This window comes from Somniosus microcephalus, chromosome 15, assembly GCF_052327205.1.
Source record: "Somniosus microcephalus isolate GS21.2 chromosome 15, FLI_Smic_1.0, whole genome shotgun sequence".
Classification (NCBI taxonomy): domain Eukaryota; kingdom Metazoa; phylum Chordata; class Chondrichthyes; order Squaliformes; family Somniosidae; genus Somniosus; species Somniosus microcephalus.
This window is the reverse complement of record NC_141001.1, coordinates 75,227,327-75,252,646: the sequence shown is the minus strand read 5'-3', so window position 1 is coordinate 75,252,646 and position 25,320 is coordinate 75,227,327. Positions and strand designations below refer to the sequence as shown.

Below are 25,320 nucleotides of genomic sequence, written 5' to 3'. Positions count from 1 at the left end.
GTCACAGCACGCAGGGAGGTTCTCTTCCCTTCCAATGGGCGGAAGAGACCTCCCCAGGACACCAATGCAGCCTGGTTGCACATTGCACAGGAGGGCACAAGCAGGGATGTCGTCAGGAGGACCTGGCTGCAGTGGCGCAAACCTTTCAATGATCTCAGTAGGTCACGAAACATTACTGCAAAGCCACACTCAACCTCATCCTGCTGTGCCACTCATCGCTTCCTCATCACTCTGCCTTCCCTACCCTACTCCTGCACATCCTTACTCACATCAACTTACCTTGCACCTCCACCCATGCCTCTCTATCTACATCATCACTTCCCCATCTCACTAGCCACCCCTCATACTCGCCCTCATTCTTGTCCAATCATACCAACTAATAACACACAAGGGTAGGCACTTGGGTGTTTTCGCCAATGTTCATGTAAAGTTTCTGTAAAGTGTTGCCAAACATTGAAATCTTTGTTTTCCACACTTTGCCTTCTTCGACAGATTAGTGTGCACCTTTGGAAGTGGCTTAGTGAGTTGCAGTGAATGGTAAGGCATAACATTACCCCCCCGCAATGGTGATGAGTGTGAAAGGAATGGCTTGGGCACTGCAGGGATGCTTTATGGTGTTGGTGTGGGATGGTGCCAACCTGGCGCATCATGTTGCAGCCAGGGTGTACAGCGTCAAGTGAAGTAAATCTGGTCATGGTGAGGCAATCCCTGGCCTCCCGGGCAGCAATGTGGTCAGATGCTGATGCCCTGTGTCCTGTGCAGCAACAGTTGATTGCGGAGCAGGTTGGTGTTGTTGGTGCTGCTGGTGTGCCTGGTGATGTTGGTGTTGGGGCTGATCGTAGTGGGATTCTAAGGACCAAGGTGAGATGTTTTTCAAGGGTAGCGATGCTGCTGGAATAGATGGCAGCTGAAGTTGAGATGACAGAAGCAATCTGTCAGTGGTGAGAGAGGTTGCTCCAAGGAGGTGACAGTGGATAGAGTTTTACTCCCAACACTTCCAACCTGCATAAAGATGAAAAGTGTAATACAAATCCTGGAGGCTCCAGCTTCTAACATTGGAAAGTGAACAGCTGTGAAATGGTAGCTTTTATACCACTTTTGCAGCTGTCACCTATTCAGAGCAATGCAGAGTCATTGAAAACCCAACCTACTTACCTGACGTGATCCCCGAGCGCCATGAAACTCGTCAAAAAGCTGGAACAATGGTAAGTACATGGTAAAATGCTGTTTAAGTACCTTTTAACAAGCTCTTAGCTATGTCAATTGGCTCACCCGCCGCTTGGTGTCAGGTCTGTAAAGCGCAGACAGATCCGACACTTGGGAAACTGACATGGAAGTGGGTTGAAAGCGGGATCCCGACCCGCTGTCAATCTTTTCTATTTTGACAGCGGACCCGCCTCCAAACCCGTTCTCTAAGCACCGGCAAAATTCCGGCCATAGTGTGGGACTGGAGTCACATATAGGCCATACTGCGGAGGGCTGGCATGTTCCCTTCCTCGAAGGAAGTTAGTGAACCAGTTGGGTTTTTACAACAATCCGACAACTTCCAACTTTTCTCTGTTGCTAGCCCACAAATGACCAGGTTTATTGAATTTAATTTCACAATTTGCCATGGTGGGATTAGAAATCATGACATCTGGATTGCTAGTCCAGTAGTACAGCCATTAGGGGTAAGATAATTTGGTACCCAGAGTTTGTTGGAGAATTACAATTTCTCTGCCGTACAGGCTAAAGAGCTGAGAGAAACACCACCAACGGCAAAAGGGCGTAATTACAGCATGAAAACTTTACATAGGCAGTGTCCATTGTAAATGTATTATAATATATATCTGCCTGTTTTCACATTTTTGTCACACTTTTGTATCAACTTTTTCTATTATAGATTCCCATTTCCTATATTACAACAGTGACTACACTTCAAAAATACTTAATTGGCTGTAAAGCGCTTTGGGACGTCCTGAGGTTGTGAAAGGCGCTAGATAAATGCAAGTCTTTCTTTCTTTTATGTCCATGTTTATAATGGAAACTGCCTCAGTAAATTACACCAAGGTGCTGTATTGTCTCAGTTTTGTAGTTCCTGAACCTGTACTGCAGAGAAACTCTACTCCACTTCCTAAATTGCTGTAAATTTTACTATTTATCAATAAACAATACCAAATCAATGGGCCAACATTTGCGATCGGACGCCTCCGACCTGCAAAATGTCTACGAAAGTACCTGGTGGCCCGGGTGAAATGGCTGTTTGCGACCTTGGGCCTCTCCGGGTCCGCGCAGGCAGAGCCCCAAGTTTCCCAGGGGCGCCTGCAGTTCGTGGGCGCTCCTGGGATCACGTGGGCTGGCCCAACCAATAAAAGAAGGGAACCCCCATTCATACTTTTGACAGTTCTGTATAGAACTGTCATAAGTATGAATGGGGAACAATTAATAAATACACCAACACATTAAATACATTTTTAAAAAACATTATATATTTAAAATTAATTAAAATGCCATTTAATTAAATATTTTAAACAAAAATTTAATTTTTTGAATTTTTAAAAATGTTTTTACGGGTCTAAAAATAAACTTACCTTTTTGAAGAGTATTTTTAAATTTATAAATGAGTGATCAAATTTTATTTTTCTATTTTTTAAAACTCTTATGCTGGTAAAAGCAGGCCTTACGCTTACCAGGTGTAAGAATTTGATAGGCATTCATCTCGTACACACCCGTGGGGGACGCAAAATACGACCCAATGTAATATATAAAAATAAGGACAAAATGTATGCCTTTAACATGGAGACTGAATAATGTCTCTACAGCCTGGTTCAATTATCTCTTACCCTCTAGATTACTTGAAGATTATACTTGTTTTGTTTTTATTCGTTTATAGGATGTGAGCATCGCTGGCAAGGCCAGCATTTATTGCCCATCCCTAATTGCCGTGAAAAAGGTGGTGGGGAGCCGCCTTCTTGAACTGCTGCAGTCCGTGTGGTGAGGGTACTCCCACAGTCCTGTTCAGTAGGGAGTTCCAGGATTTTGACCCAGTGACGATGAAGGATCGGCGATATACTTCTAAATCAGGATGGTGTGTGACTTTAAGGGGAACTTGGAGGTTCTAGGTGGAAGAGGTCGCGGGTTTGGGAGCTGCTTCCGAAGAAGCCTTGTCGAGTTGCTGCAGTGCATCTTGTAGATGGTACACATTGCAGCCACGGTACGCCGATGGTGGAGGGAGTGAATGTTTAAGGTGGTGGATGGGGTGCCAATCAAGTGGGCTGCTTTGTCTTGGATGGTGTTGAGCATCTTGAGTGTTGTTGGAGCTGCACTCATCCAGACAAGTGGAGAGTATTCCATCACACTCCTTCCCATGTACAATGCCACAGGAAATTATATATATGAAGTAGCTCTCATTGATCATATATATATGGAGTAGTTCACGTTGATTATATATATATGAAGTAGTTCACATTGATTATACAGGTAGACTATCCTTTATCCGAACTTCCGAAAACCGAAACCCTCTAAAAACCGAAGGTTTTTTCGTTCAGCGTAAGTCGTGCGCACGACATGACCAGAGTGGCGCACGACTTACGCTGAGCAGGGCAGAGGGTCACTGAGTTCCCTCCTGGGTAGGAGATTGCAGGCCGAGCCGGGCAGTGTGAAGGAGGTATACCGGGAGAGTGAACCCAACAATACAGCGGCCCGTCCGATAGCTGCAGCGGCCTGTCCGATATTCTTTTCTCCCCCCCCCGACCCCCGACCCCCCGCCGACCCCCACCCTTTCGGATAAGGGATAGTGTATCCTTTATCCGCACTTCCGAAAACCGAAATCCTCTGAAAACCGAAAGTGTTTTCGTTCAGCGTAAGTCATGCGCACGACCCCGACCCCCGCCAACCCCCACCCCCCGCCGACCCCCCCGCCGACCCCGACCCCTGCCCCCCCCGCCGACCCCCACCCCCGCCGACCCCCACCCCCGACCCCCCGACGACCGACCCCCGCCGACCCCCACCCCTGACAAATTTCCCAGTCTTATAAAATACCTTCTGAAATCCGAACTTTTCCGAAAACCGAAACACGGCTGGTCCCGAGGTTTTCGGATAAAGGATAGTCTACCTGTATCTATGAAGTAGTTCACATTGATTATATATATGAAGCAGTTCATATTGATTATATATATGAAGTAGTTCACATTGATTATATATATGGAGTAGTTCACATTGATTATATATATGGAGTAGTTCACATTGATTATTATATATATGAAGCAGTTCATATTGATTATATATATGAAGTAGTTCACATTGATTATATATATGGAGTAGTTCACATTGATTATATATATGAAGCAGTTCATATTGATTATATATATGAAGTAGTTCACATTGATTATATATATGAAGTAGTTCACATTGATTATATATATGAAGCAGTTCATATTGATTATATATATGGAGTAGTTCACATTGATTACTAGCTGGAGTGCCTGGCGGTGCCGAGGCTTTTTCGAGGGCATGTTGTTGTTGGAAGAGAGAGAGAGCGTGACTGGGGGGGGCGGGGGGGAAGAGAGAGAGCGAGCGACTGGGGGGGGGGGGTAAAGAGAGAGAGCGACGGGGGGGGGGGAAAGAGAGAGAGCGACGGGGGGGGTGGGAAGAGAGAGAGCGACTGGGGGGGGAGAAGAGAGAGCGAGCGACTTGGGGGGGGAGACAGCACGACTTGGGGGGGGAAAGAGAGAGAGCGACTTGGGGGGGGAAGAGAGAGAGCGACTTAGGGGGGTGGGAAGAGAGAGAGCGACTGGGGTGGGGGGGGAAAGAGAGAGAGCGACTGGGGGGGGGAAGGAAAGAGAGAGAGCGCGCGATTCGGGGGGGGGGAGACCGAGGGAGGGGAGGGAGGTGATTGTGGGTGACCCAGGAGTGATATCACAAAGTTTCAGTGTATGAGTTGAATAGCAAAATAAAAGGTACTATCTCAGTCATTTAGAGGTCAGTTTATAAATCAACAGTGAACATTTATGTCAATAATAATGTAGAACAATAGAACATTTTACAAAATGGTGGAGTTACAACCAAAGACTAAGTGAATACTTGTTCTGGTAAAGTTTTGCAAACCCAATGGGTTTGGTATTATACAGAGTGATTTTATAATCAATATAAAAGTATTCAACATTACACTGTTAAATGTGTTATCTTGTAGTAGGTATGCAGCCTCTCATATCTTGTAGAGTGCTGTTGAGTTCTTCAAGTGACCTCTTGTGGGTCTTTGTACACTCATCCCACACAATGACTTTAGACTTTGGAAGCAGCTCAGCAGTTGCTGTGCTAATCTTACACACTGGGTGTTGTTGTCTATTCAGATCCAGAGGGACAGGAAAGTTTGAGTGGGCAGTGCGACCTCCTTCCAGAAGAGTTGCAGCGATTCCTGATGAGGCAACAGCGAGTGGAATGAATCCCTTAGAGCAAAGGATCACCACAAAGAGATGTCGTAGCCTTTTGGGGCAGGTAAGACAGAGCAGCTTCTGTGATCGTTGGATGCCAACGAATGTGATCCTGAAGGAGTGCTCTGTTGCTGCAAGTTTTTACAAAGCAGGCACAGAGATGGCTAGTGAGAGTTTTGAGGTAATTAAATGAGGTTCAGTCAGCAACCTCATGGGAGGAGTAGATGAAGGTGGGAGCACTCTGTTATTGGAGAGCCTGTGGATAGACAACATTGTCTGTTTTTCCTGACGGGGTTAAAATGAACAGATTCTTGGATGCACCAACTCTGGAACATGCCACGTACAACTGGCCATGTGAAAAGCAGGGCGTGAGTAAGTTGATGCCAGCAACCTTCAAAGTCTGCCCCTGGGCCTTGTTGATGGACATAGCAAAAGAAATTTTCACAGGGAACTGTTGCCTTCTGAATTGAAAGTATAAGTCAGTTGGTATCATAGGAATTGGAGGAAGGAGAACATCCTCCCCCCTGGCACAGCCTGACATGATGGTAGCCTCAATGCAATGATCCATGAGCTTTTTCACTGCCAGTCTGGTTCCATTACACAACTTTGGTGGATATAAGTTTCTTAGGAGCATGATGGGGGTGCCTTCCTTCAGTACCAGTTTGTGAGGAGGCGTTCCTGAAGGCTCCAAGTCGTTGAGGAACTCAATGGGGTAATTTACCGCATCATCAATATCACAAACAGTATCAATGCTTTTGTAAATGTGCTCTTGGCCAGGGAGTTTTTGAAGAAGGATGTTGTTTATCTCGTTGACAATATAATTCCTGGGTGCAAGTATTGACCGTTCACACAGCCAGTTGTGATCTTTGAAGTGATTCACGAGGTTTGGATACACGTTTGATATCAAGTCATCAACTGTTTTTACTTGAGTGCCAAAGTCTGGAGGAATTGTGATTTGTCCACTGCCGTGAATGGGCAACTTTCCTTCTCCCAATTGTAGTAGAAGTCGCGCAAACGATTCTGACATCTCATCACCATGCATATGAACACGCATGTTTGTCGTCAAATGGACTGTTTGCACATCTTGCCACAGATCGGATTTCTTGAGACATGCATTGATTTCATCCGCTGCTGTTCCTCTGGGGACAGCTGGCAGGATTTGGCGGAAATCACCTGCCAGCAACAAGGTGATGCTACCCATCAGGATATCGTTGCCTCTCAGATCTTTAAGAGTTCTGTTGAGTGCTTCAAGTGCCCTCTTGTGGGCCATTGTACACTCATCCCACACAATCAATCGAGACTTTTGAAGCATCTCAGCAGCACCAGTTCCTTTGCTAATGCGACACACTGGTTCTTCTTTTCTTGTCAGATCCAGAGGCAGAGCAAAGGTTGAGTGGGCAGTGCGACCTCCTTGCAGAAGAGTTGCAGCGATTCCTGATGAGGCAACAGCCAGTGCAATGAATCCCTTAGAGCGAACCGTGGCCAGCAAAAGATTGATCAGGAATGTCTTTCCTGTTCCACCAGGTGCATCGAGGAAGATAATGCCAGGAGTGTTGTTTTGCACCATATCGAGGAGCAACCTGTAAGTCTGTTTCTGCTCTGGAAGCAATTTAGGCTCAGTGACTGTAACAAAGGAAGTCAGTTCCTCAACATTGTAGGTGGTTTCTCGGAGGACCTCTCTGCTGAGACCTGGAGAATCATTCCTATTGGGAGCTGGAAGGTTCAACTGAGTCAGAGACTTGCCAGCCAATTTCAAAGTCTGGTCCTCCAAAAGGATCAATGCCTGATTGTACATCGCAACAGTGTAGTTGAGTGCCATTGTGGGGTTGGCTCTGGCGAGTTGGCGTAAGATGTCTTCTGTGAGGCAGTCTTTGTGATCTGCCCACAATTGCTTTGGGTTGGAAGGTGTGCAGAAGGCAATTATAAGGGCAAAGAGTTTCCGTAGGCGATTGGCGGGGTAACACAGAGCAGCTTCTTTCATCGTCGCATCCCAATGACTGTCACCCTCAATGAGTCCTCTCATGTGGCAAGCTTCTTGAAAAGACTCACAGACACGGCCATCGACAGTCTTGAGGTCATTAAATGAAGTGGGGCCAGCAACCTGATGGAGGAGTAGACGAAGGTGAAAGCACTCTGTGTTGTTTGGATGCACCGTGTAGACTCTGCCAAGTGCATCTGATGAGTACACCCCTGTATGACCAGGAACTTCCTTCTGACCTGCTGCAGGGCGCCGAGGCCGCCATGTTTTGTTTGTCTGCCATGTGTAGTACTTCGGCACCTGATGATAGAGAAGTGTCTTAGCAAAGTCATTCGTTTGGCACAACTGAAAGAATGCTGTAAGTTTTGTCTTTGGAGGTTGCTCAGCACGTTGGCTGGCATTCTCAGGTCGGAATAAAACCCTTTCTCCATTTTCCAAGTGAACATCCAATTTAGTGACAGTGGGGTAACGGTTGTGGATGTCAAATCCAAAAGTTTGCCAGGCTGCCTCATTGCTGCAGATGTAACAGCCCATCAGATGTCTGGTGATCTCATCATTTTGATTCTGCTGTCCAGCCGCTTCAAGATCAAAGACAGCTTGGTCACTGCCCTTATGGAGGTACTTGCACACATATTTGATAGACTTAACTGAGTGGCAGTACTCCACATTGATGTGACATTTGAAGAGCCTGGATAGGAGTGGACAGTAAGGAACAATCCAACGGTTGTCAACTTCAAATGTCTGTCTTTGCTGTGTTCTCTGAGTTGATGGACCAGGTTGACTCGAGTGGCTAGATTTTTTAGTTTGCATTCTTATCTCAGTGCTGAAACCTCCAATCACTTTGCCCCTTCTCCTGTACAAAGGATAGCCATCATCCCCATGCTGAGTTTCTTCGCGGAGTGGCTTTGGGTACTGTTTTGTACATGCATTGTTTTTCATGCAGGGAGAAAAAGGGTTGTGTTGCCCACAAGGACCGTGAATCATATGTTTTACAACAACATCAAACAGGACTGGATCCTGGTCCTTATCGGGTAGCTCTGCAGAAATGAAGGAATCAACTTGATTGGGGCGAATCTTTGCCTGAAGCCAGAGTAACAGATGAACATGAGGAAGTCCTCTCTTCTGCCACTCAATGCTGTACATGTAGCAATTGTGTGCACCAAAAAGTTTGCCCGCAGTCAGCAGTTTGAGCAGTTGTTTAACTTTGAGGTTGAAGACCCGTGCTATGAGCTCATGCCTTTCAGTACCAGCTTTGGGTGGGAACTCCTGCCATTTGGGATTGCAAGTCATGGTGATGAAGAGGTCAGGTCTACCATAGTTTCTGACATAGGTCATGGCATCTTGCGTGTGCTCATGCATGTACCTAGGACCTCCAACGAAGGTGGATGGTAGGATGACCAGTTGACCAATGTCCTCAGTGTTGCCATCATTGGCCACAGCATCTCGTAAGTGTATATAGTCTGTGACTCTCAAATGATTTTGGTTATGCCGGTACCAATTAAGCCGCTCTCCTTCTATTTTCGCATACATGTCAGTGAGGAACCGCTGCAGAAGTCGTCCACACTGAAGCAGGTGGTTTGAAGCAGTTTGTCGTTCCATCAGCCTGTATGAATAGAATTCCATGGCAGAAACCATCTTTTGCCTTTGGGCTGTAGGTGGCACACCAGTTTTGGGGTCAACATGTGGGATCTTGTTATAGACAGCGGCCTAGAAATTCATTATAACCACTTTTTGGGCGTTAAAGTCGGGCGGCCGCTAAAGTTTGCGCCCGGCGCAAATTCGAGGCCACTTCGCCAATATTCATTAGCTTCGCCCTAAGAGTTTGCTCGAGCGCTAAAACTGGCGATGCACGGCTCTCTTTAGGCGCTAAGCCGGCGGTGCTGAGCGATACCGCCGAGGCCGGGCGCAGCGCAGGTGCGGCCATTTCTTGATTGACAGCAGACACCCTGGCGCCGGCCAGCTCTTAAGGGGGAAGGGTCGAGTTGGTCTGCTGCCACGCCCTGGACACTGCAGCCCTCCAGCTAGGCCTGAACACTGCTGCTGAGCCCAAATAGCGCCTGAAAGGATGGAGCAGGCCCGTGAACGAGCGCAGCGCTTCTCAGAGCATGATCTGAGGGTGCTGGTTGGCGCTGTGGAGAACAGACGCCATATTTTGTTTCCGGACAATGGGAAGAAGCCGGCGGCCCGCGTCTACCGGAAAGCCTGGAGGCATGTCGCCACCAGGGTGACATCCAACAGTGAGGTCCCCAGGAGCTCTGTACAATGCTGCAAAAAGCTAAATGACCTCGCCAGGATTGTCAGGGTGAGTACCCTTTCCAGTGTCCTCCTCATCCTTGCATGTGCACCTCACATTATGGGCAAAGGGACCTGAAAGCCCTAATGGCCAGCCCTCATGCAGCAGCTATGGGACAGTCATGAACATCAATTGCACATTGTGCACTTAACACACTGGCCGGGCTATTCGACCATGGGAGGCAGTGCACACAAGATCAGGGCTACACACTGGCCAGGCTATTCCACCATGGGAGGCAGTGCACACAAGATCAGGGCTACACACTGTACTTAGAGGCCGTCCTTCCTCTTGCAGGCCAAGCTGGCCAATAATAAGAGGAGCCGGACTGAGACCGGGGGAGGCGGACCCCAGATCCAGCAGCTCACGGAGCTGCAACAGCGCGTGGAGCGCATCATGGGTGCCCGGGTGATTGGCCCCGTTGCATCTGGAGATGCCGACCCTGTTCTGGGCACCAATGGTAAGGACATCACCTTTTGGACCTCTCTCGTCCCACTTGCGCATCAGATCTACATCCTTTGCCACTGTCCGACCAATGCACTGAATGCCACCACTCATGCATCCCTCGCTGACGCCCTCTCACTCTAAAGCTACTCTTGTGCCTTCCTGCTTTCAGATGGTGAGGAGGAGGTCCCTGAAGTTGCCAGTGACAGCCCCTCAGAAGAGGAGGAGGAGGAGGAGCAAGAGGAAGGCGGCCCATCAGGAGAACCCTCAGCCGCGGCAAGCCATGCCAATGTAGGGGACACGTCTTCCCTGGAGGGGAGCCTGGGGGAAGTGTCGGAGGGGAGTGTAGCTCCTGGGACCAGCGGCCTGCAGAAACGCGGGAGGGGGGTGGAAGCTCAGCGGCCTTCTCCCCAGAGGGGGGAAGGGTCGGAGGGGAGTCCAATTGCTGGGCCCAGCGGCGTCCAGCAACGCAGGAAGGGTCGGCCAGCTCGGCGGCCTTCTCCCCAGAGGGAGAGTCCGGCCTCCAGTCCGGAGACGGTCAACGCCGAGGAGCTGCGCCTCCTCGAGGACATGTCCGCGGACTCGGAGCACCGGCACACGGAGCTCATGGGGGTAGTGGCACGGATGCCTGAGGCCATCGAGTCCCTGTCTCGGAGTGTGACCGATTTCGGGGCCTCACAGGCCACCAGTTTGGCGGAATTCGGGGCAGATCAGGCAGCGAGTCGGGCGGAATTCGGGGCAGCTCAGGCAGCGACTGGCCAGGTGATCAGTGGTGCTGTGCAGTCACTGGCTGCTCTGATGCGGTCACAGAACAGGGCAACACGGGCACTCACTGCTGCCACACTCGCTGTGTCAGCCAGGCATCGCCAGGGCACCCGCCGCGCTGCAGCAGCACAGCGGTCTGTCCCTCGGCAGATTGCTGCGCATGCTGCAGTGCTGGCCCGGGCGAGTGCCAGTGTCTCAGGCGACCAGCGAGCGCCTGCCATCCGCCAGCTTGCCCCCATTCCTCCAGCCGCCACTGCCACTCTCCCAGTGGAGCTGCCACGAGCTGCTGCAGCGACTGATGCTGCCCAGCCACAGCTGCAGCATTCACCAGCCGGCCCCTCGAGGGCCAGACCTCGTCTAGGCCGACCCCCAAGGGCATCTGCCGTCACGACATGTGCCCCTCAGGAGCCTTCCCCCAGCCTTGCAGCAGCCACTGGCCTCACTTTGAGGAGGAGCAGCAGGGCGTGCAGGGGCCGCCAAAGTTTGCAGAAGGCATCGCCCTCGCGGGCCACAAAGTAGAGGGTGTGTCCAAATGTTTGTTTTTTGGAATGGGTGTTTTGTGAAGGCCGAGGATGAAGGCCATTTTTGTTTACATCTTTTGTTAATCCTCCCCAGGTTGTGGGAGTGAGTCATGTGTGTGAGTGTTTTTTGGGGGTTTCGTGTGTTTTTGGTTTTCATGTGGGAAGGGCCCTGAGTTTGTACAATAAACCATTTTATTTATTCACATTGTCCATGTTTGATCTTTGAAGTGTTTGTTGCCTTAACCGGCTGAGGGCTTGCGGAGCGGCTGCAATCATGTTCTTTCATTGGCACAAGCCATTCCCTGACAGGGGGCCTAGAAGTGACGTTCAATAAGCCGCCGACGGGCGGCCCTTGGACCTTCTGCCTCCCTCCTGGGCTGGTACTCCTCCTCCTCCTCCTCCTCATGCTCCTCCTGCTCCTCCTCCTGAGGTGGTGGTCCAACGTGAGGTGGCAGTGCCTGAGTCCTGCGGATAGCCAGGTTGTGCAGCATGCAGCAAACGACGACGAATTGGGAGACTCGCTCCTGCGAATACTGGAGGGCTCCCCCGGAGCGATCCAGACAGCGGAACCGTTGCTTCAGGACGCCGATTGTTTGTTCGATGAGGTTCCTGGTCGCTTGATGGCTCTCGTTGTATGCCTCTTCAGCAGGGGTCCTGGGCGCGCGGAGCGGGGTCATGAGCCAGGTACACAAAGGATAGCCTTTGTCCCCGATAAGCCATCCTCTTGGGTGAGGCTGTGCCTGGAACATGTCAGCCACAGTTGTCTGTCGCAGGATAAAGGCACCGTGGCTGCTGCCTGGAAAGCGGGCATTGACAGCTAGGATGCGCTGCCTGTGGTCGCACACCAGCTGTACGTTGAGGGAATGGTAGCCCTTCCGGTTGCGGTAATCCTCGGCATGCTCCAGAGGTGCCCGCAAAGCCACATGCGTGCAGTCAATGGCGCCCTGCACCATGGGGAAGCCCGCTATTCTTGCAAATCCCACTGCACGCTGCTGCTGCTTGTCCAGGGTCATGGGGAAGGAGATGAATTGACGTCTCCTTCTGAAAAGGGCATTGGTCACCTGGCGGATGCAGCAATGCACGGCGAACTGGGAGATGTTAGCGATGTCCCCAGCAGCGGATTGGAAGGAGCCGGTGGCATAGAAGTTGAGAGCCACCGTCACCTTCACTGCCACCGACAGAGACGTCCTGCGCATCAGCTGTGGACGCAGATCTCTGTGAAGCAGCTGGCAGATCTCTGCAACCACCTCCCTTCTGAATCGCAGCCTCCTAACACACTGCGCGGCAGACATGTTGAGATAGGAGAACTGCTGGCGGTATACCCTGGGTGGGTAAGGCCTCCCTTGGCGACGCCTGTTGCCCCCTCTGCATCTAGCCAGGGCTGCCACTCTCTCACGGCGTCTGTAAGCCCTTCCGACATAATGCTGAAACTCAGCGTTGGCACCCAATGCAGCCCCCATAATATGCTGGCAAACACTGAGATCTCAATGAAGGCAAAGAGAATTGCACAGCTCTGGCCTGAAGCCAAAAATACCTGTCCTAGTGTTGGGCCAAAGCAGTAAGCTCTCTTCCTTGGTCTCTCTCCAAAAATCCGTTGCACAAGAGTGAATGCTGCAAAATGGCTGCCCTTTATAGTGCAGGGTAAGTGCCCTTTAATTTGCGCTCCCCGCGGCCCGCCTCGGCTGTGTACCATTCCACTCAACAGTCGTTAGAGCCGCCCGGCGCACAATGGGCGGCGCGAGTGAAGTTCCGGTTCCGGGCGCACAAAGGGCGTTGCACGACGAAATGACGTCATGATCTGCGCGCGCAGATGAGCGCGCGCAAAGACTTTGCGCCGGCGCTAAATGTCTACTGAAGTTGGGGCGAGGCGCAGATCGCGCTGCGGCCCGGGCGCTAAGCGCCTAGCGCTCGAGATCTACTCCTCCTAAGGCGCTAACGGCTGGCGCAGCCAACTGAATTTCTAGGCCATCGTATCCATCTTCCCCATGGCAAAGCAAAAGCGGGTATTGCAGAGGATCATATGACCTGTGAAGCTCAGAAATTCTTTTGAGTGGACCACCCCTAATATGCAAGACAATGTCCCGTTGGTGAAATTCTTGGCCCACAATGATAATGGCTACCTCATTGGTGGTTGGAGCATTGAAGCGTCGCTCATGTTCACCTGCAGGAGTCTTGTCAGCTTTGATGACAACTTTAAGGTCTTCATTTGTTGTTTCTTCGATGGCTGTTTTGAAAGTCTTAACATATGGGTTTCGGTCATGAAGCATGTGCTGTAACTCAATCAAAGTTTCAAGCTTGATTTGGTGTTGTTGTGCGGGGAGAACAGCAGCTTCCCTGCGGCGATTGGCTTGCTCTTCGTCGTCACCCAAGAAGTAGATTTGCAGAAACTGAGGTCTTTCGTTTGGGAGAGGAAGTAGTGAGCCAACTGTATGGTACACCTGTCCATGAACTTTAAAAGTTGGGGAAAATCCTGATTCACGCACTCTGTTTGCACCAAAAGAGGTCATTGCAAAGCAGTTGTTGTACTTTCTGATGTGAGTGAGGAAATGTGTTGAAACTGGATTTCGGCCGAACAGAAGTGAGTGTAGGGGTTCAGGCGGAGCTGTTAGTGTTGGAAGTTTAACCTTTCCTCCATTGCAGCATATCCCAGCAATTTCTCCTTCCCACTTCAGAGCGCCACAGTGACGGCAAATGATGCTCATGTTGCCAATGATGACTGTGTGGTCTGCTTCATAATCGATGGTGGGTGTATAGGAGAAGCCTGCTTCGACCCAATGATTCCAAATGTCAGATGTGGCAATAGCCCTGCGTCTACCATCGGATTGGCGACGTGCCTGACTTTGCTGGAGGAGTCTCGGAGGCTCTGGCTTGGGTATGGGCTGCCCGATCAGAATGTTGACGTGCCTGACTTTGCTGAGGAGTCTCGGAGGCTCTGGCTTGGGTATGGGCCGCCCGATTATCAGCTTGATGTGCCTGACTCTGCTGAGGAGTCTCAGAGGCTCTGGCTCGGGTATGGGCTGCCCGATTATCAGCTTGATGTGCCTGACTCTGCTGAGGAGTCTCGGAGGCTCTGGCTCGGGCATGGGCCGCCCGATTAGTAGCTTGACGTGCCTGACTCTGCTGAGGAGTCTCGGAGGGCAGTGGCTTCGGCATGTCTTTGTCTGTCAGCAGTAAGGCATCCCTCAGAATGTTCAGAAGTGTCAGCTGATCTAGCAGCAGCATATCACAGAATCACAGAAACCTCCACAGTGCAGATGGAGGCCATTTTGGCCATCGAGCCTGCACCGACACATATCCCACCCGATCCCCGTAACCCCTACACCAACACATATCCCACCCTATCCCCGTAACCCCACGTATTTAATCCCCCTAACACTAAGGGTCAATTTATCATAGCCAATCAACCTAACTCGCACCATCTTTGGACTGTGGGAGGAAACCGGAGCACCCGGAGGAAACCCACGCAAACACGGGAAGAATGTGCAAACTCCACACAGACAGTCGCCCGAGGCCGGATTCGAACCCGGGTCCCTGGCGCTGTGAGGCAACAGTGCTAACCACTATGTCACCGTGCTGCCTGATATCTGGCCTGATCAGCGTGAAGGCGAGCCTGTCTCTGCTGCTCAGTTTCAGCAGCTCTCTGTTCATTTTTCCGGGAAGCATCAGAAGGTTTGCGTCCAAGTCTTGCACGTTTTCTTGGGGGCATTCTGTTATGAAAAAAGAAAAAATAAGTTTTCTATATAGAAATGAGTGTGTGTGTCTGTCTGTCTGTGGGGGGGTGGGAGAAAGGGAGAGACCTGGGGGGAGGGGGGAGGCAGGGAGAGAGGGGGGGAGGCAGGAGAGAGGGGGGGCAGGGAGAGGGGGGGCAGGGAGGGGGGGGCAGGGAGAGAGGGGGGCAGGGAGAGAGGGGGGCAGGGAAAGAGGGGGGGCAGGGAGAGATGGGGGGCAGGGAGAGGGGGGGCAGGGAGAGAGGGGCAGGGAGAGAGGGGGGCACGGAGAGAGGGGCAGGGGCAGGGAGGGGGGCAGGGAGGGAGGGGGCAGGGAGGAGGAGGGGGGCAGGGAGAGAGGGGGCGGAGGGAGAGAGGGGGGGCAGGGAAAGAGGGGGGGCAGGGAGAGATGGGGGGCAGGGAGAGGGGGGCAGGGAGAGAGGGGGCAGGGAGAGAGGGGGGGCACGGAGAGAGGGGGGCAGGGAGGGGGGCAGGGAGAGAGGGGGCAGGGAGAGAGGGGGCGAGAGAGGGGGGCAGGGAGGGGGGGCAGGAGAGAGGGGGGCAGGGAGAGAGGGGGGCAGGGAGAGAGGGGGGCAGGGAGGGGGCAGGAGAGAGGGGGGCAGGGAGAGAGGGGGGCAGGGAGAGAGGGGGCAGGGAGAGAGGGGGGCGGGGGGGGCAGGGAGAGAGGGGGGGCAGGGAGAGGGGACAGGGAGAGGGGGGAGAGAGGGGGCAGGGAGAGAGGGGGGCAGGAGAGGGGGGGCAGGGGAGAGAGGGGGGCAGGGAGAGGGGGGCAGGGAGAGAGGGGGCAGGAGAGGGGGGAAGAGGGGCAGGAGGGGGTTCAGGAGAGAGGGGGTGCAGGGAGAGAGGGGGGCAGGGAGGGGGGCAGGGAGAGAGGGGGGCAGGGGGGGCAGGGAGAGAGGCGGTGGGCAGGAGAGAGAGGGGGGCAGGAGAGAGGGGGGAGGGAGAGAGGGGGGCAGGGAGAGAGGGGGGGAGGGAGAGAGGGAGAGGGGAGTGGGAGTCAGGGAGAGGAGGATCAGGAGGGGGAGGAGGGAGAGTGGGGGGGGGAGGAGGGAGAGGGAGGAGGGGAGGAGTGTTTTGAGGGGGTCAGGGAAACAGCGAAAAAAATTTTTTTTTAAATGGGTGTTAAGAAGATGGGAGACTATTTTGAATGTTTTTTTAAGTTTTTAAAAAGGCCACGGAGAACTTTGTGAGAAGAGAAAAAAATATTTTTGTAAAAACGGGTGTGAAGAAGATGGGAGGCGATGTGGAATGTGTTTTTAAGTTTTTAAAAAGCTGCCACGGAGAACGAAAACACGGAGAATGAAAACACCAAAAATTTTAAATATTTAAACACGGGTGTTAAGAAGATGGGAGGGTATTTTGAAAGTTTTTTAAACTTTTTAAAAACCTGCCACGGAGAAGGAACGCGCAGTTTTTGTGAAAAAAAGGAAGAAATTTTTTTTAAATTTTTGTTCTAAACGGGTGTTAAGAAGATGGGAGGCCATCTTGAAAGTTTTTAAAAAGTTGCCACGGAGAACGAAAACACGGAGAATGAAAACACGACATTTTTTTTTATATTTAAAAACAGGTGTTAAGAAGATGGGACGCCATGTTGAAAGTTTTTTAAAGTTTTTAAAAGCTGCCACGGAGAGAGAACGTGCATTCTTGCTGAAAAGACCAAAAGTTTTTTTTTAAACGGCTGTTAAGAAGATGGGACACCATCTTCATTGTGTTTTAAGGTTTTACACATTTTTAATGAAAAGACCAATTTTTTTTTATATTTAAAAACAGGTGTTAAGAAGATGGGAGGCCATCTTGAAAGTTTTTTAACGTTTTTAAAAAGCTGCCACGGAGAGAGAACGTGCATTCTTGCTGAAAAGAGGAAAAGTTTTTTTTTTTAAACGGCTGTTAAGAAGTTGGGACACCATGTTCATTGTGTTTTAAGGTTTTACACATTTTGTAAAAAAAAGAATCGCTCCTAACAAAGGAACAGAAATTTAACTCACTTCTCAATTCTCCAAGTGACTCATGTGTACTCAGGCCAGTGTCTGTCTCTTTGTTGATGAAAGAAGGCTAAGCTAATGTATTTATAGTCTCTGAAGGATTAGGCCCCACCCAGACAATAAACACAAAGAAGGTGAGAATAAAGATGGCGGCCACTCACCTCAGTTCAGAACGATAAGGCCCGCTCACACACGCACTGATTGGTCGATCGTCATGTGACCGAAGCATAGGATTGGTCAATCGTCCTGTCACTCGACTGTAGGAGGGCCCGGCCGCACATGCGACGAACCCGCCCCCGCCACGCATTGATTGGTCGACCATCGGGTTGGTTGACCGTACGATTGGTCGACCTGAATGTCACTCTATGGTAATGAGTGGATAATGAGCGGAATGTTGAAGGTTTTTCGGATACCGCGGGCGCGATTTTAGCCCGGCCAAAACGTAAATACGCTTAAGACCGCTTTGGAAAGGTAAGCTTTCTTTCGACGTAACGCACGCGTAGGTACGCTCTATAACTTTCGAGCGCATAGCCGGACAAGCGCACACCCGAGGACAGACAGAAGGACAGACAAGCGCACACCCGAGGACAGACAGAAGGACAGACAGACAGATCGACCGATTTTATATATATAGATATATATGAAGCAGTTCATATTGATTATATATATGGAGTAGTTCACATTGATTATATATATGGAGTAGTTCACATTGATTATATATATGGAGTAGTTCACATTGATTATATATATGGAGTAGTTCACATTGATTATATATATGGAGTAGTTCACATTGATTATATATATGAAGTAGTTCACATTGATTATATATATGGAGTAGTTCACATTGATTATATATATGGAGTAGTTCACATTGATTATATATATGAAGCAGTTCATATTGATTATATATATGAAGTAGTTCACATTGATTATATATATGAAGCAGTTCATATTGATTATATATATGAAGTACAGTAGTTCACATTGATTATATATATGGAGTAGTTCATATTGATTATATATATGGAGTAGTTCATATTGATTATATATATGGAGTAGTTCACATTGATTATATATATGAAGTAGTTCACATTGATTATATATATGGAGTCGTTCATATTGATTATATATATGGAGTAGTTCACATTGATTATATATATGGAGCAGTTCATATTGATTATATATATGAAGTAGTTCACATTGATTATATCTATGAAGTAGTTCACATTGATTATATCTATGAAGCAGTTCATATTGATTATATATATGAAGTAGTTCACATTGATTATATATATGAAGCAGTTCATATTGATTATATATATGAAGTAGTTCACATTGATTATATATATGAAGCAGTTCATATTGATTATATCTATGAAGTAGTTCACATTGATTATATATATGAAGCAGTTCATATTGATTATATCTATGAAGTAGTTCACATTGATTATATCTATGAAGTAGTTCACATTGATTATATATATGAAGCAGTTCATGTTGATTATATATATGAAGTAGTTCACATTGATTATATATATGAAGCAGTTCATATTGATTATATATATGAAGTAGTTCACATTGATTATATATATGAAGCAGTTCATATTGATTATATCTATGAAGTAGTTCACATTGATTATATCTATGAAGCAGTTCATATTGATTATATATATGAAAGTAGTTCATGTTGATTATATATATATGAAGTAGTTCACGTTGATTATACATGTATATATGAAGTAGTTCACTACGGCAGACAGCAAAATCCAAACCATAGGTTGTTTTACGTTTCACATCAATAATTTTCACGCGCTACAAACATATTTTATATTTAAGAACTGGATTGAATGCATTTCATTGCGTTGTCCCAAACTGGTGATTAGCAGACTATGCCTGTGTGATCAAGGGTCATTTAGGATGGATTATGACAGTTTATTCTGCCGCACATGTAACTGAAAGTAAAGCAAAAAATAACCAGCTTGTGTTTACTTTCACAAAGTGTGGATAAAGAGCTACTAGCTGTTCTACATGCTCAGAATTCTTTAGAATTAGGACCAACAAAAAACATAAAATATAACTGATAATTTAAAAAACAAAAATGGGATGTCAATAGGCTATTTAGCACTCTCAAATCACTGACATTTTTCTTAAACTGCCTTTTAAAAGGAGTTGTGGTGATGAAACTCAGTGTATAACGAGTTAATGTTCTATCATTTTCCTGGCTTTCTCTCCCTGAGGCACTAACTTACGCTGAGATACCGACAGAAGCTCTCCAGTATTTCACCCAAGCTTGCTTAGCTGATAAATCTTGACAGCCCAGCCCTGTCCCACATGCACAGTTTCTATGCAGTGACCTGGAGCAAAGAGCAGCTGAATTGTTCCCCATCCTCTCCCAGGGGTGATAAGACCAATTGTAACGTACAAATCAGACCCCTGTCTGAAATCAGCTAACTGAGCAGACATGGGATTAATCTGGAGACCTTTGTGGACTATATAATTCAGTACCACGCTGAGTGTTGTATTTACCCATTGAGCGAACGTTACGCCCAAGAGGACGTTAATTTTTGTTCAGATAACTTTATCTAAATTGAAAGTGTTAACTGTATCATCAGCGATCCTGGGCTGGAGCTGTTAATGGACAGACAGCATTAGGAAACACAGCTGAAATTATATTGTCAATGGCCATAAATCTGTGCTGGTGGTCATTCAACCTCTTTTGCTCTGTCGGGCTAAGTAACAAGTTCAAGTCACCTTTTTGTTGCCCTACCGTGCACTTGCTGTTTATAAAAAAAGATCGACAGAAAGTCAGAAATAAAATGATGTTGAAGTTAATAAGATTTATATATCTATATAATATATTAAAAGTCTTGTGTTTAGCATCCACTTTCAGTTCACATTAACCTTACTTTCTGTGTCATGATTTTGAGTCACACCTTTAAAACTATGTACATCATAATTTTGCAATTGGATAAACCTATGCCTTAATTTGCAAACTGGCTTACAAATTGGGTTGCACAGTCACCCAGTTCTGCCTGTCATTTTGATCTTTCATCTAATTTTCATATGTTTGCCTATTTCTATGTGTTGAACCTGATTTCCAGGGCCCACCTTTTTTTTTATTCGCTTATAGGATCTGGGCGTCGCTGGCAAGGCCAGCATTTATTGCCCATCCCTAATTGCCCTTGAGAAGGTGGTGGGGAGCCGCCTTCTTGAACCGCTGCAGTCCGTGTGGTGGAGGTACTCCCACAGTGCTGTTAGGTAAGGAGTTCCAGGATTTTGACCCAGCGATGATGAAGGATCGGTGATATACTTCTAAGTCAGGATGGTGTATGACTTGGAGGTGGTGGTGTTCCCATGCACTTGCTGCCCTTGTCCTTCTAGGTGGAAGAGGTTGCGGGTTTGGGAGGTGTTGCCGAAGAAGCCTTGGCGAGTTGTTGCAGTGCATCTTGTAGATGGTACACACTGCAGCCACGGTACACTGGTGGTGGAGGGAGTGAATGTTTAAGGTGGTGGATGGGGTGCCAATCAAGCACGCTGCTTTGTCCTGGATGGTGTCGAGCTTCTTGTGTGTTTTTGGAGCTGCACTCATCCAGGCAAGTGGAGAGTATTCCATCACACTCCTGACTTGTGCCTTGTAGATGGTGGAAAGGCTTTCGGGAGTCAGGAGGTGAAACACTCACCATAGAATACTCAGCCTCTGACCTGCTCTTGTTGCCACAGTATTTATGTGGCTGGTCCAGTTAAGTTTCTGGCCAATGGTGACCCCAGGAATTTGATGGTCAGGAATTCGGCGATGGTAATACTGTTGAATGTCAACAGGCGGTGGTTAGACTCTCGCTTGTTGGACATAGTCATTGCCTGGCACTTCTGTGGCGCGAATGTTACCTGCCACTTATCAGCCCAAGCCTGAACGTCGTCCAGGTCTTATTGCATGTGGGTATGGACTGCTTCGTTATCTGAGGAGTTGTGAATGGCGCTGAACACTGTGCAGTCGTCAGTGAACAACCCCATTTCTGACCTTATGTTGGAGGGAAGTTCATTGATGAAGCAGCTGAAGATGGTTGGGCCTAGGACACTGCCCTGAGGAACTACTGCAGCGATGCCCTGGGGGCTGTGATGACTGACCTCCAACCACCACAACCATCTTCCTTTGTGCTAGGTATGACTCCAGCCAGTGGAGAGTTTTCCCCCCGATTCCCATTGACTTCAGTTTTACTAAGGCTCCTTGATGCCACACTCGGTCAAATGCTGCCTTGATGTCAAGGGCAGTCACTCTCACCTCACCTCTGGAATTCAGCTCCTTTGTCCATGTTTGGATCAAGGCTGTAATGAGGTCGGGAGCAGAGTGGTCTTGGCGGAACTCAAACTGATGACACCTTACATCAATTACCTGATGATTGAGAGTAGACTGATGGGGCGGTAATTGGCCAGATTGGATTTGTCCTGCTATTTGTGCACAGGACATACGTGGGCAGTTTTCCACATTGTCGGATAGATGCCAGTGTTGTAGCTGTACTGGAACAGCTTGGCTGGAGGTGTGGCTATTTCTCAGCACAAGTCTTCAGCACGATAGTCGGGATGTTGTCAGGGCCCATGGCCTTTGCTGTATCCAGTATGCTCAGCTGTTTCTTGATATCACGTGGAGTGAATCGAATTGGCTGAAGACTGGCTTCTGTGATGGTGGGGACCTCAGGAGGAGGCCGATATGGATCATCCACTTGGCACTTCTGGCTGAAGATGGTTGCAAACGCTTCAGCCTTGTCTTTTGCACTCACGTGCTGGGCTCCGCCATCAATGAGGATGAGGATATTCATGGAGCCTCCTCCTCCCGTTAGTTGTTTAATGGTCCACCACCATTCAGGACTGGATGTGGCAGGACTGCAGAGCTTTGATCTGATCCGTTGATTGTGGGATCTCTTAGCCTGTCTTCCAAAATTCTATAGACTCTGGAACAGTTCCCATGGATTGGAGGGTAGCTAATGTAACCCCACTATTTAAAAAAGGTGGTAGAGAAAAAAGGGGAAATTATAGACCAGTAAGCCTGACATCGGTAGTGGGGAAAATGCTAGAGTCCATTATAAAAGATGTAATAGCAGAGCACTTGGAAAACAGTGATAGGATCGGACAAAGTCAACATGGATTTACAAAAGGTAAATCATGCTTGACTAATCTACTGGAATTTTTTGAGGATGTAACTGGTAGAATAGATAAGGGAGAACCAGTGGATGTGGTGTATTTGGACTTTCAGAAGGCTTTCGATAAGGTCCCGCATAAGAGACTAGTGTGCAAAGTTAAAGCACATGGGATTGGGGGTAAGGTACTGACTTGGATAGAAAACTGGTTGGCAGACAGGAAGCAAAGAGTTGGAATAAACAGGTCTTTTTCCGAGTGGAAGGCAGTGACTAGTGGGGTACCGCAGGGATCGATGCTGGGACCCCAGTTATTCACAATATATATTAATGATCCAGACGAGGGAACTAGATGTAATATCTCCAAGTTTGCAGACGACACAAAGCTGGGTGGGCGTGTGTGCTGTGAGGAGGATGCAGAGAAACTCCAGTACGATTTGGACAGGTTGGGCGATTGGGCAGATGCATGGCAGGTGCAGTATAATGTGGATAAATGCAAGGTTATCCACTTTGGTGGCAAAAACAGGAAGGCAGATTATTATCTGAACGGCAATAGATTGGGAAAAGGGGAAGTGAGACCTGGGTGTCCTTGTGCACCAGTTGCTGAAGGTAAGCATGCAGGTGCAGCAGGCGGTTAAGAAGGCAAATGGTATGCTGGCCTTCATAGCGAGAGGATTCGAGTACAGGAGCAAGGATGTCTTGCTGCTGTTGTACAGGGCCTTGGTGAGACCACACCTTGAATATTGTGTGCAGTTTTGGTCGCCTTATCTGAGGAAGAATGTTCTTGCCATGGAGGGAGTGCAGTGAAGATTCACCAGACTGATACCTGGGATGGCAGGAATGACGTATGAAGAGAGATTGGGTCAATTAGGCTTATATTCGCTAGAATTTAGAAGAATGAGAGGGGATCTCATTGAAACTTATAAGATTCTAACAGGACTAGACAGACTAGATGCAGGAAGGCTGTTCCTGATGGCGGGGGAGTCCAGAACCAGGGGTCATAGTCTAAGGATAAGGGGTAAGCTATTTAGGACAGAGATGAGGAGGAATTTCTTCACCCAGAGAGTGGTGAACCTGTGGAATTCTCTACCACAGAAGACAGTTGAGGCCAATTCATTAAATATATTCAAGAAGAAGGAGTTAGATATATTTCTTAAGGCTAAGGGGATCAAGGGATATGGGGAGAAAGCAGGGACGGGGTACTGAATTTGGATGATCAGCCATGATCGCATTGAATGGCGGAGCAGGCTCGAGGGGCCGAATGGCCTACTCCTGCTCCTATCTTCTATGTTTCTATGTATAGCATGCTGCTGTAGACACTGTTGTGATGTAGGAAACACATCAGCCAATTAGCTCACAGCTAAGTCCCACAATCAGCAATGTGATAATCTGTTTTAGTGATGTTGATTGATGGATAAGTATTGGTCAGGACACGGGGAAAAATCCCCTGCCATGAGAACTTTGTGCAGCTGAGAGGACAGCCAGGGCGTCAATTTAATGTCTGATTGGAAAGGATCAGTACTGCATAGAAGTGTCAGCCTAGATTATGTGCTCAAGTCTCTGGAGCAGGAATTTCTGACTCAGAGGCCAGAGTGCTACCAACGGAGCCACGGCTGACACCCGCAATTTTTTACTCTCACAAGAGAAAGCTCCAGAGATTCAAGATTATTACGGGAATAAATAAATTGAACCCCGATTAATTGCAACAAACCTAGGAACCAGGGGACATCGCACCAAAGCTTAGAACAGGGAGAATGCCCGGGAAATTTAAAATGTAACCTACTTTCCTCTGACCCTGTTTTCAGGGATAAGGCCAGTGGCTGTACCAGGAACCTGTCAATATTATTACAGCTCGATGCAGCTTCCCCCGCATTAGTAACAAAAGTAAACATGATTATTAACCAGGGGAGCGGGTTGATCCGCACTTACCCACTAGCTCCTTTCATTCCTCTCCCTGTCGAATCGCTGTTTATGAAAAGTGGAAATTGAGTTGCAAACACGCGGCTGTGACCAACCCCCACAGCTCCCTCTGTCATTCGCTGCGGCCAGAGCCTAAACCCCTCCCTCTAAGTTAACATTTATCCCTTACAGATTCTCTGGAGGATCGTTTAGCGTGTACTTTGCCGTGGATGGGGAGGGAGGAAGTCATTGCACATCGCACACGTCTTTCGGCAAACTGCTGCATGTGTCAAACCCAGCTGTCAGGCTGAACCTTCTTCCTGACTCGGGGATGACATTCCGAGTCGCCAAGGCTGGAGTGAACAGTAGATGTCCCGCCTCGCTCGCCAGCTCATTGGTTCGACGCATCCAGCTTTGTTTTTAAGAATGTGCCAATCACTGTTACAACAGAGACGGATATGTGGCAAATGCGTTTTACGTTACTCGACCTGCTTGGAAATGCTCACTGCTGGGGGCGCAGATAGCACATTTCTGCTAGCTTACCTTACCCCTTCTCCAAACATTAAAAAAATAAATCCCTGAATTTTGTACATTGGAAGAGCAAAGCCTTACAAAAGTTCTTGTTTCCAAGCGGGGTTCAGATGCAGTTGAGTTAAACAAGAGGGGTTAACTCTACATGTTAGGCAGCAGGCTGCAGTTGAAGGGCTGGAGTGGTAAAACTGTTGACCTGGGGATCTGTTGTGTATGTAATATGTGTGCTACTTTGAACCTATGGACAGGACTGCACTACTTGTAGGGCGTAGTGATACGCAGTACCACTCCTGGCCATAGGGGTATAAATAGTACTGTGGGTACTGATCTCCCCTCAGTTCCCGCCTGTGGGCATGAAGTAAAGACCTACGTATAGTCCCTACCTCCAACCAGTAAAGACCTGTTTGAGTTATACGTTTAAGTCTTTGTGTTAATTGTTCAATACAATACACATACTTAACAGGATCCCTAAAACCTACCTCCTTCTGTAGCTCGGTGTCAAAATTTGTTTGATAACGCTCCAGAGTCGCAATGCGGATTCGGCCCACTAAGGGGCACAATGGACATGATCTTCACCGCACGTCAATTACAAGAGAAATGCAGGGAACAGCACCAACCGCTGTACATGGCCTTCTTTGATCT

General features: G+C 48.4%; 1 protein-coding gene across 1 annotated transcript in view; it reads right to left on the bottom strand.

The window, feature by feature from the left end:
- LOC147107044 (SPRY domain-containing SOCS box protein 3) overlaps window positions 1-24,510 on the bottom strand; it is a 43,713-nt gene extending 19,203 nt beyond the window's left edge. Inside the window, exon 1 of the mRNA XM_086008065.1 lies at window positions 24,178-24,510. The gene's annotated coding sequence lies outside the window, so the exon portion shown is untranslated. The remainder of the gene's footprint in view (window positions 1-24,177) is intronic.
- Between the last annotated feature and the right edge of the window lie 810 nt (window positions 24,511-25,320).